The sequence below is a fragment of the Perognathus longimembris genome, chromosome 18, assembly GCF_023159225.1.
Source record: "Perognathus longimembris pacificus isolate PPM17 chromosome 18, ASM2315922v1, whole genome shotgun sequence".
NCBI classification, from domain to species: domain Eukaryota; kingdom Metazoa; phylum Chordata; class Mammalia; order Rodentia; family Heteromyidae; genus Perognathus; species Perognathus longimembris.
In genome coordinates this window covers 34,735,833-34,747,185 of record NC_063178.1, presented here as the reverse complement: position 1 = coordinate 34,747,185, position 11,353 = coordinate 34,735,833, and the positions used below count along the sequence as shown (strand labels likewise).

Below are 11,353 nucleotides of genomic sequence, written 5' to 3'. Positions count from 1 at the left end.
TTAATTCTTTAACTTTATCCTCTTCTTTAACACTAATTTCATTATGCAATATGTTTTCCTTTTCTATTTGTAAACATTTGTCTTTGATAAGTTTTTGCCTTTTGGAGGAAATGGAAGCTAGCTCCTTTCCCTAATTGTGCTATTCAGTATTTTTCTACTTATTTCATCACTTATGTCATTTTTTTGTTCTGTTTTGTTTTTTTGGCCAGTCCTGGGGCTTGGACTCAGGGTCTGAGCACTGTCCCTGGCTTCTTTTTGCTCAAGGCTAGCACTCTGCCACTTGACCCACAGCTCCACTTCTGGCCATTTTCTGTATATGTGGTGCTGGGGAATTGAACCCAGGGCCTCATGTATATGAGGCAGGCACTGTTGCCACTAGGCCATATCCCCAGCCCCTGTCTTTTTTTTTTTTTTTTGTAAACTTAATTTTAATTATACATTCATGCTGTGGTGACAACAACTTTCACATTATTTGTAGGACTAATTTTCTCAATTTAAAGGGCACAGTCAAGAAGACACATTAACATTTACATCAACAAACAAATGTAGAAATAGGACCCATCTGAAATCTTAAACAGAAAACATTTGAATATGGATGACTCAGAACATATTTTTGTCCTGACAAGTACTTTCACTTTTCAATAACTGTCTCACTGTGATGGCACTTTTAGGGTCCCAGTGAATTCTTAATATCTATTCAATCTGTAACAAATGAAATCAAGCATTCACATAACTGCAAAACTGAACATCTCAGGTTTTTACAAACATTTCAGATTTTAAAAGTAAATTCTATTATAAGTCCTACCTTAGTATTTCAGTTAGTCCTGTGAAAATCACAGCCTTTTCTTCCTGCTCATTGACCATTCAGTAATTTAGCTATTTTATATGAGATACATGGGAATTTAACCAACTATTATTAAACTGAGCAAAAGCCAGCCAATCATAGTGCTAAAATATTATCAAAGTGACTGGTTTCTGCAATGGGAATTTTTAGTTTAAAAAAAAAAAGCACATATATAAATAAAATGGAGTGAGGTAAAATTGCTTTGCCTTTAAAAGTTTAGTTACTCTTGTAGATTTGTGCACTTATTTTTAAGCATCTGGTCTGCAAGGATCCTTTATTTTGAATATGAATATTTGGAATGTGTTTATAGTCATCAAAATATAATTCTGGGAAGAAACCAACACATTTGCATTTTCTGTATTGTTTTATAAATTTAGGTCCTCGATCTTAAGACATCTTATTTTTTCAGTCCTAAGGCAGCACATTACTTCCTAGCTTATTTCATGACCTTCAAAGCTAATTATTAATTAAGCAAAAAAGCAACTGATTCCTGTTTATACTTCTACAGTTATGTTTCAAGGTTGGTTGGAATCCATTAGATCTTGGTTTCTCAAAATGTACTTATCTAGGTCAAGAAAAAAAGGGGCAGAAGGCAACTTCACCCAAATCATGCAGCAGTGTTAAACAAATTCAGCTTTTGAGCCAACATTAAATCATTTGTGTCTCCAAACTTTCCCTTTGTAACTTTTCTTATAGTTATATCACTTTGCATTTTGGCCAAAGAGAGCTATTTTCTTTTAGCAGACAAAGATCATCTTCTGAAGAAACACTATTTTACATCTGTGGAGTTGTCTCTGTTTCAGTAGAGCACTAACAAATCATTATGCATTTATTTTGCCTATGTTGGCCTCTTAGAGGCAACTACATTGCTCTGAGTATGTTTTTATTCACCATATATAATTATAGTCAACTAATTTTTTTTAAACTCGCTTATGCCCAAGATTCAAGAAGCCTAACAACAATCAATTAACTGACAAAAATGAAGCCATAGTTCTTAAGTGTAATGTTTTAAAACCAACTTTCTATTATTACTTGTTCTTGAGCATTTGTAAGTAAAATACTTTGACTAGGAAAAAAAAAAAATAGTTGGTAACACATCAAGAATAGATCCATGAATGTCAAAGTAACTAAATACTGTTAAGCCATCAAAATGAGTTTAGATTGTTACTCAAAAAGTTAGCTATTTCCAACAATTTTATTTTCCCTTTAAAGACTATATTTTTTTTTTCATTTTTAAGGGTCATATTTTCTCTTAGGATTATCATAAACCATCCTTATAGCTCTCAAGTTAATCCTAACCTAGCCCTGTGCTCATATTCACAAGAAAGGAATACACATTAGGTTGTTTTAGGAATGTGCGCTTCTCCTACCCCAAACTGACAATGCACTACAAATTATATCACACATTTTGTTATATGAATTTGTAGCAAAGTGCTCATGCTTTCCCATTAAACAAAGTACAGTAATATGCTGTAGACTTAAAATACTTCATGAACCCTGAAGTGATTCTCCATGGAAGGAGCTTCCTTTGCAAAGTGAATCTGGCTAGTCACCTGCACACCAAAATCTCTAAGTATCTGAACAAATGTCTTATGTTCTTTTCCAATCCAAGATCTCATTGGATCATTTACTTGTTAAGATCTTACATGGGTGCGAACAGTAATTCCAGTTTGTGCAAGTTCTTTTAAGACTTCTGGATATGTAACCCAAGTATTGCTTCCTCCAGAATGACCACCATCCAACCAATACATTGTTTTTATGCTTTTCATGAAAGCATCTGTGTTCTTGTCTTTCTTGGCTTCTTTTAATTCAAAAAGCAACTGATTCAAAACAACACAACCTTTACTGAATCCAATCAGAGTGAAAGATGCACCTTTTAGTGATGGTGTAGAACCACTATCACTCATGGTTGATTCATCAAATCTTTTACAGGTCTTCTCTTTTTCTACCTGGCAACCATTACTAGAAGAATTTGATCTATAGTCAGATGCTTTGGAGTCCTTATTCCAAACATTCGCATTCTTCAACAAACCATTCTGACTTAAGTTAAAAGCATTAACTAACAACATATAAAGGTGCTTAAAAGCTCCAAAGTCAGTATTATGTTCTGGGGCACCAAACATGTTGCTTTTCACAAAGTTGTCATAGCAGCTGGATTTGTGCAAATGCATCCGGGAGCACTTTATCACCAAAATATAACTATTGGGGAACCGATGAGCTAAAATGGTGGCAACGTTTTCTAGTCTCCAATTTTCCCACTGATAATTCTCAGGATGATGAGTCATAATTTCATGGTAATTCTGCACATCCCCGGGAAAATAGAGGACTTGATGCCGGGGCTCCTCGGCGGCCAGGTCCACGGGGAGGCCCCGCGGCTCCGGTCCTTCCCCCGCCGCCGGCGGCAGCAGCAACAGGTCGTTGCGGCGCTGCGGATCAGATCCGACCACCGAAGACAACCGCAGGCACCGCGGGCGGCGTTCCACCGCCATCGTGGCACACCCCGCCCCGCCGCTGCCCCCGGGTTCATGGGTTTGGCTTGCCGGCAGAACAAGGTGTTTCCGGTCCCAAACCGGTGCAGCTGGAGCAGCAGCGGCGGGGACCGCAGGAGACCGAAGCCACACAAGGGTGTCCGCAGCCAGAGCGGCTCGGAGAAGGTAGGGGCGGAGGGCGGGACTCGGGCCGCAGCCCAAAGGCCCGCGGAAATGGCCAGGGCGGGAGCCGGCGCCTCGGGACTGCTGCACCACGGACCAACGTCCTCGCGCCACTTATGTCATTTTTTAAAGGTTAGTTTCAGATGGATTTTTGTACAATATGAAATGTGGGTCTCAGTTCATTCATAAGCTGGTATTGATTTTCTCACAGTTCTCACTGACTCACATATTTAAACACTGCTATGTTATGTATGTGTTCACGTAGTACCTCAACTAGCTTGGATATATTAAATTTTTTTCAGTTGGTTCATTTCCCGTGTTTATAACTCACTTTGCAGAGTGTTGATTGTGGTAGTATATAAGTATTTTTACCTTTAAACAGGCCTTTTTTTTCCACCTGGTGTGCTGGGTCTTAAAAGCCCTTTTAGCTAGGCTAGAAGGAAAGAGAAGTTAAAGTTAGGAAGCACAGTTACAAATACAAGACATCTGTGCAGTTATTGGCAGGTTGATAGATGCTTTAATGTTATGTTTAAACATGAGTCTTTAATACATCCTCTAGTGTCTACTCATCTTTGGTTTAAAAACAATTTAGGATGTGCATTTTTGCAATTAAGTAAAGTGCTTTTTACATTCTATTGTGTTAAGTGCAGAACTGTGACTGACTTTGGAAATTTTTATTTGCTTATAATGAGGCTAGTTAGGAGAATCAGTTAAAATTTATTTTAATCCAGTACTTCCTCTGGGGAAGAGAAGGGAGCGCTTTATGAAGTTATATGTTTGACAATTAGAATTGATTTGTTTTGTTTTGTTTGGTCAGTCTTGGGCCTGGGTGGCCTGGGTGCTGTCCCTGAGCTCTTCAGCTCAAAGCTAGCACTCTACCACTTGAGGCACAGTGCTACTTTTGTTTTTTTGGTGATAAATTGGAGATAGAAGTTTCATGGAGGGCTGGGAATATGGCCTAGTGGCAAGAGCGCTTGCCTCCTACACATGAAGCTCTCAGTTCGATTCCCCAGCACCACATATATGGAAAACAGCCAGAAGGGGCTCAGGTGGCAGAGTGCTGGCCTTGAGGGGGAAGAAGCCAGGGATGGTGCTCAGGCCCTGAGTCCAAGGCCCAGAACTGGCCAAAAAAAAAAAAAAAAAAAAAAGATTGAGAAGTTTCATGGACTTTCCTGCCTGTGCTGACTTTGAACTGCAATCCTTAGATCTCAGCCTCCACAGCAGCGAGGACAACAGGCGTGAGCCACCAGTGCCCAGCTTTCCTTCTTCTTTGAAAAGCATATACATAGTGATTTAGAGCAACTTAAGCATGGATTCAAATATGTACTTCCATCTAATACCTATTTGACTCCATTCCTTCCAGCTGTAAAAGAGGCATAACATACAGGGTTGGTACAAGGATCACCAGGTTAATATCTACAAAGCAGTTAAGACAGTGTGGGATACCGTAACTGCTATGTTGGTTTGTTTTGAAGTAATAGCTGCCAAACCAGGTGTGATGGTCGACCCTAGCCCTCAGGAAGCTGAGACAGAAAGATCGAGTTCAAGGACAGCCTAGGGTACATAATGATTCTTTGTTGTTTTCTTCCCCTCCGTCATGGGGCTTGAACTTTGGGCCTAAGTGCTGTCCCTGATCTCTTTAGCTCAAGGCTAGTGCTCTTTTACTTGAGCCCCCTTGCCACTTCGGGTTTTCTGATAGTTAATTGGAGATAAGAGTCTCACAGACTTTCCTGGCAAGGCTGGCTTTGAACTGCGATCCTCAGATCTCAGCCACCTGAGTAGCTAGGATTACAGGCATGAGCCATCAACACCCAGCTTTTTTTTTTTTTTAAAGGAATTGGCAAAAATTCTCTTCTCATGTTCAAGTAAACAGTTTGCTATTTGATACATGCTAGTCATGAGCTTTGGCTATGAAATTTCCCTTGCTTCCTCTCTTTCTGGCCAGTGTCCCAGGGAAAGTTGGATAGAGGCAGCCTCAGGTCAACAAAATAGAACTGAAATACCAAAGCTTAATAGCAGTTGTTTTTTGCAATAATACTAGAATACATATTCTAATATTTTATAACAAAGCTATTGGGGAAAACTTGGTAAGTTTCCAGTAGTTTTTTTTTTCCATTCCTCTTTTGTAATATTGGTGTTTGAACCCAATTGACTCACACATGTTAGGCAAGTGCTCGAAGTTACACCCCTGCCCCTGCTCATGCTCTAGGAACCATAGTCTTAATCTTATTCTTGTTAGGGGGCTAAGGAATATTACAGAGTTTGAAGGAGGGGATTCCCCGTCCCTCCAAGAGTCCACTGTTCAGAGACAGTCTCAAGCAAAAAGATGGATTTATTGGGGAAGCATAAAGTGAACTGACCAGCAATAGATGCAGCACAGACTTGGGAGCTGCCACCGTGACCCCCAGCAATCCTCTAAAGGTAAAAGCATAGCACAGTTGTGGGGGCATGATGCAGGGTTACAGAAAACAACAAGTGAAGCTCACATGGCATAGATGTAGGAGGTTGACGCAGGGGGTAGAGCAAATAACAAGCAAGCCATTGACAGAAGAAGAATTTTGGGGTCAGGTTGACCTAACAATCAAGGTGGAGTCAGCTCTATTCCCCCCAACATTTCCTACCATGTTTCCCTAATCACGATGAAGTCAACTCTACAACAATTCTCTTACTAGTGGAGGAGTGTATCCATGGACTCCAGAAAGAGACAAATGAACTAATTATTTATTATACTCAATAAGTAAAAAAAACTAGAATGTCTTAACAGAAGTGAATGGTTAAGATATTGTGGTTAGTGATTCAGTATTAAAATGCTAACTACACATACACAGTGTGCAGAGCAACATAAAAATATTTCCATTGACTCTGTACTGTGCAAGGAGTCAGAGATCCAGATGAGTAGGACAGTTTGCCCTGCAAGTGTTCTTGCTGGAAGTATCCTGTTGCAGAGATATAGGGGTGAGAAGACCCAATGGGAAGGGGAATGAGGTGACCCTAGAGATGGGCCAGTTAGATGAAAGAGGAAGTAGTTGAGATGGGCTGTACAGTTTATCAGGGCAGCCCAGGGAGGTATTGTTAGTATGTATGAAATGTTTTCACTGTATTTTTCATTATCCCTTTAATTCCTTTCAATAATGTGTGCCAGGTATGTGCACCAAGGAAGTTGTGAATGAACGGAAGCTTCAGTAGCTGAAGGCTGATGGCAGAATGAGCATTCAGTCCCTATCTTTCAAAATCTGCACAGTTCACTTTTGTTTCCAGCTAAGGGGGAATTCTACCTACAGACATAGTACTAAGTAGTTTAATCCAAAGAGATAATGAGTTTTTGGAGTAAAAAAATCTGTGAAGTAGCAATCTGTGAAAAATCTGTGAAGTAGCAATAAATGAACTCCAGTATAGCAAGGGACAACTATCTAACACAGTGCTATTTTGCAGATTTTCACCTATTGTGGGGATCTTTGGAACGTAGCTCCCATGGTAGGTGAGAGATCACTATTTACCTATTTAAAAAGAAACCCACAATACAATGAAGTTGCAGTAAGTGAACTGTGATATATATAGTGAGGGACAACTGTGTTAAGTCCATTAGTAAGCTTCTTGCAAACTGTCACTGGGCATTTTGGAGATGACAAAAATGAAATTAGTGGCCAGGCACCAGTGGCTCATGCCTATAATCTTAGCTACCCAGAAGGCTGAGAACAGAGGATCACAGTTTGAAGCCTGTCCAGGCAAGAAAGTCTGTGAGATTCTTTATTTTCAGTTAGCCACCAAAAAGCCAGAAAGTGGAGTTGTGGTAGAGCACAGATTTGAGGGAAAAAAGAGAGAAAAGCTGAGGAGAGTGCCTCGGAGTAGCACATGCTGTTTCGTGCACACATTTTCGCTTGGGCACACATACATACACACACACACATACACACACACAAAGAAATTAGTGTGCTAGCCATGTCTTGTTCTTATTCCCACTATTGGGAACAGTCCTGCACATAGAAGGTGCTCTGTACATTGTTTTGAGAATGAAACTTGTAAAGACTCTTCCCATTACTAATATGTCACTCTTATGTAAGCATACTAATTAATGGGTGGCATACCAGGTTTTCCTTTTCTGATGCCCTAATGCAACATAATGTTGATAAAAAAAAACTCTCTAACTTTTGAGCTTTGTTCACTTGGAAAGGCAAAAAACTAGTACAACTAAATCACTTTTGAAAAAGAATAAAATTCCAAGTATCATACTACCCGATTTTTAGATTTAATTTATAGCTTGGGACCCAAGTCAGCAGTTCCAGTATTCACATGCAGAGATAAATCAATGGAGTAGACTCTAGACACAGACTCACACAGGTTTGGCCAACTTTTTCACATATACACAAAAGCAATTTGATGGAAAAATGAGGCATTTTATTATTTTTTTTTTGCAGTACTGCAGTTTGAACTCAAAGCCTTGAGCTTATGAGGCAAACCCCCTTCCACTCGAACTGTGCCTCCATGCCAATGTCTTCTTAATAAATTAGGTTAGGACAATCAGATAAGCATAAGCAATGAAACCAAACTTTTACCTAAACTCCACTCCTAATTTTTCTGGGTTACAGAAAAATTATCTAAAAATTTATGATAGATGTAAATGTAAGATGTCAAACTACAAAACTTTTGGAAGAAAACATATAAGGAAAACCTTCTTGACTTAGGAGTACAAAAGCATTCTTAGACAGGATGCTTATCACATAATCCATAAAAGGAACAAAATAAATAAATTAGACTTTATCAGAATTACAACCTTTTTTCAGGCATGGTGACAATACCAGCTATGTAGGAAGGAAAGATGGACTGATCATGGCTCAAGGTCAGCTCAGGCAAAAATCAGTAAGCCTTGTTTCAAATAGTAGACTGGGTGTAGTAGCACAGACTTGTAATCCCAACTGTGTATAAGGCATAAATAAGAGAATCATAAGTTTGAGGCTGGTGCTGGGAGAAAAACCCTGTCTAAAAAAATATATTAAAGAAAAAGGGGTGGGTTCCTGGTACAAGTAATGTATCCAATGTACAAGTACTGTACAATGTACAAGTAATGTATCCAATGCCTAACGTATGAAAGTGTAACCTCTCTGTACATCAGTTTGATAATAAAAATTTGAAAAAAAAACTTGGGAGAAAATATTTGCAAATCTCTTAGCTGATAAATGACTTGAATCCAGTAGACATAAAGGACTATGTGAATTCAATGCTGAAAATCCTGTTAGGAAATAGATAAAAGACTCAAAAGTTGCACGTGGTGGCTTACTCTTACATCCTAGCTACTTGGAAGGTAGAGAGGTTAGAGTTGAGGCCAACCTAAACAAAAAATTGTGGAGACCCATTTCAACCAACAAGCTGATTGGGGCTTGGTGGAACATGCCTGTCATTCCAACTATGTGAGAAGCCTTGGGTAGGAAGGTATGGTCTGATCCTGAATCCAGCCCAGGGAAGAAACGTGAGATTTTAACCATAAAATAACTAAAGCAAAAAAAAATAGAAGAATAAGACTTGCCAAAAAGAGTGTGTGGGAGAAAGGAACCACAGATGTCAAATAGCATTCCATTAGAGCAGCACAAATACACCAGTCCTGTTAAAAAGAAATTAAAAGAAAACTGATGTCACCACCAAGTGCTGGCAAGAACATAGAAAAACTACGTACATTGCTAGTAGGATATAAAATGATACTATGGGAAAGTAATTTTATTACAACTAATGTTTGAATCATAAAAAATATTAAACTACTTTCTAAACTTCTGTGCTGTCAAAAGGTAAAACTCTTCCAATATACATTTGTAATGGATGTATTTTCTAATTCAGATAATGGCTCTAACAGTGCCTTTTGAATCTCATTGATGTACAGAGAACATTTCTACATTTTAAAATCCACTGGGCTGGATTAGTAGCCTAGTGGTAAAGTGAGTGTATACTAAATGCAAAGGTCTAGTTCAATCCCTAGTGCTGAATGAAGAAAGGGAGAAGGAGAGAGAGAGAGAGGGAGGGAGGGAGGGAGGGAGGGAGGGAGGGAGGGAGAGAGAGAGAGAGAGAGAGAGAGAGAACACCAATAAAGCAGGAAAGGAAGCAGTAGAATACCATCATGCCTTCTGAGAGATGAGTGTGGCCAGTTCAGACCACAGGCTCCTTCTGAAAGATGAGTATGGCCAGTTCAGACCACAGGATCCTGGATCAAATTAAATATTTGAGCATTGCCTTTCTTTGTGAAGGTATTCTCAAAAATGAAGTTGCAGACTTTTATTCAAATCAACATTGGTGCATGAAGATTTGCAAGATTTCAGTGAAAGGGGAAAATATTTTAAACCTTAATTAAGTAAAATGTTTCCTCATTAGTAGACCTGTATTACAAAAACCCAACTCTTTCTATAACCTGAATTTTATTAAATGTTTTGTAACGCTCTATTTTGCTTTATCATCAAAATACCTGTATAAAATCCTTGATGTTTTGGTCTCTTGGTCCACAAAAGTCTAAAAATATTTATTATCTGATCATTTACAGAAAATGTCAATCCCTAACTTAAAGCACTGATCTTCAAGCAATCAAAATTTTACTTTGAATCCCCTGTAGTTACAGCCCATAAATTTTCATACAATTTAGCTAAAAACATTTTCTAATTTCCATGTCATGTCTTCTTTAAGTTATATTATTTAGAAATTGGTAGAGCTAGCCAGTGAGCAAAAGTGATAGTTAGGTACTGAGTTTGAGTCCTGATCTTGGACCAAAAAAGTATATTAGATAACTTTTTTTTTTTGGCCAGTCCTGGGCCTTGGACTCAGGGCCCTGGCTTCTTCCCGCTCAAGGCTAGCACTCTGCCACTTGAGCCACAGCGCCGCTTCTGGCCGTTTTCTGTATATGTGGTGCTGGGGAATGGAACCTAGGGCCTCGTGTATCCGAGGCAGGCACTCTTGCCACTAGGCTATATCCTCAGCCCCAAGATAACTTTTAAACATGTAGAAAATTCCTTGTGACCTTTTATTCAGAGTCCTAATTAAGTTCCAAAGTGTCAGTCTAGAAATGTGTTGAAGTTTGCTTTCTATCAGCATGTAGCACATCTTGGCAGCTATGTATTGAACACTTGAAGAAGTGTCTTCTGAGCAGGGGGTATGCAGATCACAATGTTCCTCTAATTTTTTTTTAAGTTTTTATTATAAAACTGATGTACAGAGAGGTTACAGTTTCATACGTTAGGCATTGGATACCTTTTGGTCCTGTAATTTTTTGTACCTACTCTGTAGAGTACCAGTATCAACTAAGATCTAGTAAGTGTCTTGTACTTTTTTTGTATATCTTTCTTAATGGATCCAATACTTTGTTTTTTCTTTTTTTCTGTGATTATGAGCAGATTAAAGGTAAGAAGTAGCTATGTTGAATTCTGGTTTCAGCAGTCTCTCTACTTCACTATTTTGTACCATAATCCCTAGCAATTAAATTATGTCCACTTATACATGAGAATTTATATAAGAAGGAATTCTTTTCCTAGCATTGGGTCACTGCTTTTTCCTCTTGAAACCTACCTTGTTTGTAATGGAAGGAATGAGTGTGAACACAGAGCAGTGTACTCTCAGGTCCACCCAGGTGTTTCTGAAGTTGCATAACTGCTGTGAACCAAAGCTTTTGTTTGATGGGTGCAGCCGGCAAGCCTGGGACCATGTGCACACTTTCTACCTGTATGGTTGTTGTGGAAAGACAATAGTCTATAAAAATAGAGACTTGGCTGAGCACCAGTGGCTCAGGCCTGTAATTCTAGCTATTAGACAGGCTGAGATGTGAAGATTGTGGTTCAAAGCCAGTCTGGTTTCCAGTTAACCACCAAAAAGCCAGAAGTGTGCTATGGCT

At 39.0% G+C, this 11,353-nt stretch overlaps 1 pseudogene; it reads right to left on the bottom strand.

The window, feature by feature from the left end:
* Nucleotides 1-2,322: 2,322 nt before the first annotated feature.
* Nucleotides 2,323-11,167, bottom strand: LOC125366924 (annotated as a pseudogene).
* Between the last annotated feature and the right edge of the window lie 186 nt (nt 11,168-11,353).